Source organism: Lathyrus oleraceus, chromosome 6 (assembly GCF_024323335.1).
Source record: "Lathyrus oleraceus cultivar Zhongwan6 chromosome 6, CAAS_Psat_ZW6_1.0, whole genome shotgun sequence".
Lineage (NCBI taxonomy): Eukaryota > Viridiplantae > Streptophyta > Magnoliopsida > Fabales > Fabaceae > Lathyrus > Lathyrus oleraceus.
Window position 1 is genome coordinate 2,094,295 of NC_066584.1, and position 6,000 is coordinate 2,100,294.

The following is a 6,000-nucleotide window of genomic DNA, read 5'->3' on the forward strand; positions in this document are numbered from 1 at the left end:
GGTTAGCAAAATAATTATATTAACACTTGTGTTATATTTGAAGAACAACTTACATTGATTATGATTTTGAAGCATTCTGAAACTCATCATTTTTCTCACGCTATTTTATGGTTAAAATATCTCCAATATTTCAATTTCTTTATTCAACACTTCCTTTTATACTAATTCATTCTTGAAAGCATATAATTTGATTATTTGAAAAAATGAACAAATATGGAAGAAAGTTGAACAAAAAATAGAAGTATTGGAGATATTTTAACAATAAAACAATGTGAGATGAATGATGAGTTACAAAATGCTAGAAAATCATTAATTAGTGTAAGATGAGTTTCAGATACAATATAATTTTGCATATGACTATTACTAAAATCAATTTACTAGTTTATATGTTCAAAGGGGGGTTAATGAAACAAACAATCGACATTAGATATAATAAACTCAATTAGATGAAACAAGATAAGAGTTGCATAAAGAATATAAAAAATATAATCTCAATATCAATATCAATAACAAAAATAACAAGAAAACAACAACAACATCAAACACAACATCAAGAACAACAACGTCAATGAATAACAACAATATCGATAACAACAACGTCAATAAACAACCTCTAGGGTTTATGGTATCGACAACAAGAACAACAACATTGGCAAAAACAACATCAATAATAACAACAAAAACTTTAGGGTTTCAGATCTCAACAACAACAATAACAACAATATGAAAAAAATATTAATAGTGATGTTTGACGTACGAGATCTTTGAAGAAGAAGTAAAAGAAAATGATTTGGATCTCTGAAGAAGAAAAGAGAGTCCTAAACACATAACATCTTTGTATTGAGGATGATATGTATTTATGGATCTTGTTTTTTACTGCTTTTTGTTAGGGTTCTGTTTGTGTTGTTTAGACATATGAAGCTTCACTCCATTTTCATACTCCTTTGAGAATAACTGTTCTTTCGTTGGCTGGAGAAGAAGTGTTCTTTCGCTAGGGCTCGAGAAGTGAATGAGGTATGCGCTGAGGGAATAAAAAATATATAGAGAATAGGAAAAATAACATTAATGGAGAATAACAAGAACAACGGTAATTGACCAAAGCAACAACAAGAACAACAAGAACAATAATAACATACTAGAGAATAATGGTGAGAGAGTTTCTTGGTTCGCTAGGGCTCCTTGGAGAATAAGTGTTCTTTCATTGACTGGAGACGAAATGTTCTTTTGTTAGGGCTCGAGAAGTGAATGAGGTAGACACCAGTTGAATAAAAAATAAAAAGAGTATTTATCGCGGTTATACTGAAAACCGAGGTAACATATCCGACGTAAAATCTATAAAAAGAAATAAAGGCGTCTTTTTGGTTCCAAAAAGAATAAAAAATTAGAGAGTATTTATATTGGTTTTAATGAAAACCGAGGTAACATATCCGACGTAAAATCTATAAAAATTAATAGGGTCTTTTTGGTTCCATATAAAACATAAAACTGCAAGAGCTGGGAATCGAATCTCAAACCCTGGGCATATATTTATGTAGATTTTTCATAAAACCGGTGTAAGAGATTGATTTTTTATATAAATAAAATAAGACACTCTCGTTATATACACCCTCGGTTTTATATTGTTCGTGGTGAAAGTTTCGTCATAAAAAGTGTTATTTGTTATAGTGCTTGTTGAAGTGATTGTGACTTAGTAATGGTGTTTGTCAATGGCGGTACAAATATACGTGGATGAAAGAGTTTTCTATTGAGAGGGAGAATAGTGGATGGACTCACACTTAAGAGGAATCTTATTGAGAAACTAGTATGAGTTGTATAAGTCTCACATTGTTTAGAAGTAGAGGTTGAAGACTTTATAAGTGAGATTTCTCCTGAACCAATGTGGATGCTTGTCATGATGTCTCTTTCACTTGTATATTTCTCCTGAACCAATGTGGATGCTCGTCATGATGATCCAATAGTTGTATCATAGTTAATAGTTTGAGTAAGAGTTCAAATCCTTGTATCGAAAGTCTTTCTAACATGGTTGTGGTCAGACGGCGTATCTCGTTGAAGTGTCTGTGTGGATGGAAAGGGTGTCAATGGCGGTACAAGTGTATGTGGATGAAATGAGCTCATACTTGAGGGGGACCATAGTAGATGGAATCACACTTAAGGGGAAGATTATTGAGAAACAAATGTGAGATGTGTAAATCCTACCTTGCTTGGAAAAATGGATGTTGAGAATTTTATAAGTGAGATGAGTCATACACCCATTACCTTAAATTTATTTTATAAATGTATGGTGCCTCTCTCACTTTTGTATTACTCTTAAACAAATATGAATGCTCCTCATGATAACCCAACAAGAATAACTGACCTTTTAGGATTTATATGAAAAATAATATATTATAAGAGAAGGATATAGGGTGACTGATGATTTTTTTTTTCATATGATGGTATGGAAAAGTATATCAAACACAATATAAGTAGACAAATATTTATTAAAAAAGAGAAAAAAGTTTCATAAATTAACCGACAAAAAGGCCAACATAGAATTGAAATAAATGTTTTAAAAACCGGACCGGAGATTGAACCGCTGAAACTTGTGGTTTAAGGTTCAATTGGTTCAACCGATTAAACCTACGGTCGAACTGTTTATCAAATAAACTAATAATATAAAACTAAATTTCATAAATATGTCACACACAATCATATGTTCACAAGTTAGTAAAATGATTATTTCAAAAATTTATTACAAATTTAATACAACAATATCGATAATACATATAATAACATAACATAGTTCTACACTTCATTTCAACATTCATTTAAGAATAATTTAACCAAAATAAAGAATTACAATAAACTAAGTTAAACTAATTCAAACCAAAATTACAAAATAGAACATAATAACTAAAATAAAGTTCTAATAATTAAGAATATCTAAATTGAATAAGATAAAATGCCCAAAATAAATAATATAATATAATTTATTAAACATAAAAAAAGAATTTGAGTTGAAATGTGACAAATAAATCTTAATTGACAACAACAATCAATATTGATTTGGATATCGTGACTATGTTTGAAATGGACAACGTGATGATGATGGAGTATGGTTGAAAGAAAAACTATAATGAAATGACAAATCTTAGAATTTCGTATGATTATAAAAAAATACGAAATTTTTTCTTGTGATTGGGAATGTAGGTTAAATTTTGATGTTGACATATTAAATTTTTTAAATAATTAAAAAAATGGTCAATTTGATGCATTTTTTTGAACCAGATGATTTTACAAAATCGGCTCCGGTTCTTCGGTTCAAATGGTTTTTGACGGTTCAATCCGGTTTTTTGGTTTTACTCCGATTTTGATTCACCAGAGTTTTTGAAAAGTTGATCCAACCGGATTCATCTCCAGTTCCCGGTCCAACTGGTTGAACCGGACGATTCAATCAGATTTTTAAAACATTGATTGAAACAACATAAATCTTACGATTGTGTGTGCGAATTTTAATAGTTATTATGATTCATCTATCAATAAAACAAAAATTAAAAGGAGAAAAAAATTAATGAGATTAGACTAAGTCAAATTTATGAAATAGAAAATGATTTGATCGGTCATATATATTCACAAAATATTAAAAAAAGTAATAAAATTAATGTTTTCATTAAAATAAATATTTTATTATATATATATATATATATATATATATATATAATATATATATATATATATATATATATATATATATATATATATATATATATATATATATATATATATATATATATATATATATATATATATATATATATATTATATTTTCACTTAATAATATGAGATAAAATATGATTTTTTTTAAATATTAAATACCCAAAAAAATACAAATAATAAAAAAAAATCAGAGAAAATCTTTACACATGTACAAATAAAGTAACGATAATGAAATAAATAATTAACAATAAGAATTTATAACTAACTTGATATTTTAAAGTTTGACTACATTGTAAATCTTCTCTACTCTAATTTTGCACATACTCTCCGTGTTTGTAATAATTTTTCATTTTTTATTCCTATTACTCTATGTGGGACATAGACTTATTCTCAATAACACATCTCTTCTCTCTATAATCAAGTTCATTCTTAAAAAGGTAAAAAAATTGTCACCTTAACTAACCATATTGGCGCAGAGAGAGAGAGAGAGAGAGAGAGAGAGAGAGAGAGAGAGAGAGAGAGAGAGAGAGAGAGAGAGAGAGAGAGAGAGAGAGAGAGAGAGAGAGAGAGAGAGAGAGAGAGAGAGAGAGAGAGAGAGAGAGAGAGAGAGAGAGAGAGAGAGAGAGAGAGAGAGAGAGAGAGAGAGAGAGAGAGAGAGAGAGAGAGAGAGAGAGAGAGAGAGAGAGAGAGAGACTGTAACTAAATTTTACACTCTATTCACAAAAATGAAAATCTGGTAACTAACTGAAACTAATTCAGTTTATATACAAACTCGACCAAGCCAAATTAAACTTAATCGAAACTTAAATGCAACCCACTTGAATTTGTATTACATTATATTTAACGTCATCCCTTAATTCATATTCAATATTAAAGGTAAACAACACCAATCTTATCCATCAAATTGATGAAGTGTTTAGTTTTGATCGCCTTTGTCATCATATCTGCAAGTTGCTTCAGAGTACTTCAGTGAACAACCTCAAGTACTCCATTCTAAACCTGATTGCGCAGAAAATGGTACTTATTATGAATGTGCTTGCTTCTTCCGTACAACACTAGATTGTTAGCAAGACTTATGGAAGATTTATTATCAATCATCAATCTGATTGGTTTTCTCACCTTAAACTTCAATTCATGCAACAAATTCATCATCCAAATAGCCTAATAAGTTATCAAATCACTAACTATGTATTCAGCTTCACAGGTTGACAATGCAACCACTGGTTACTTCTTAAAGCACAAAAAATGGGGGCTCCCATATACATAAACATGTATCCTATAATGCTTATCTTGTCTACTCCATCACCACCCCTGCCAGAGTCTGAGTAGTATATTAGCTAAGCATCATCTGATACTCAAGATGGAAACAAATTTCCATGCCTCAGAGTTCCTTTTACATATCTCAGAATCCTGATTGCAGCTTGGTAATGTGACCACTTTGGTTTACTAATAAACCTACTCACCATTCCAACTGCATAACATATGCCAGGCATGATGTTACACATATCTTAGACAGCCAACCAACTGTTTGAAGTTTGTAGCATCTAAATCCTCCTCCTCATCATCATCAGAGTCCAGCTTATAATTTGTCTCAGCAAGTGTGATTGTTGACTTGCAATTCATCGGCTAAAATCTCTTTAGCAGCTTAAGTTCATACTTCAGTTGGTGCATAATAATTCCCTTCTCAAAACGAAAAACTCTGTCCTAGAAAATATATCATATTTATAATGTCAGTCATATCAAATGCATTCATTAGCACCTTCTTGAATTTGTTTATCTCAGAAGTACAACTCCCTCTCAGAAGTATGTCATCCACATAAAGACACATCGAAATCACATTTCCATTAGAAGTATGTTGCACATACACACCATACTCCATTTTACATTTTTTAAATCCCAGATGCTTGGAAAATGAAATAATCTTCAGATTCCAAGCTCTTGGAGCTTGTTTCAGCATGTATAAAGCCTATGCAGATTGTACACCATCCCTTCTTTGTTCTCTTTCACAAATCCCGGAGGTTGTAACGCATAATCTTCTTCTTGAAATGGACCATTCAGAAAATCTGGATTTACATCTAAGTGTATCAGAGGCCAATTCCTACTTGCAGTTATAACAATAACCAACCTTATGGTTTCATGTCTAGCTACATGTGCAAACACTTCAAAGTAGTATAAACCATACTTTATGCTTGGCAACTAAACCAAATGGCTTCAAGTTTATCTTGAAAACACATCTCACACTAATGGTTTTCTTGATTCGAGGTAGAACAACTAATTCCCATATCTTATTTCTTTCAATAGCCT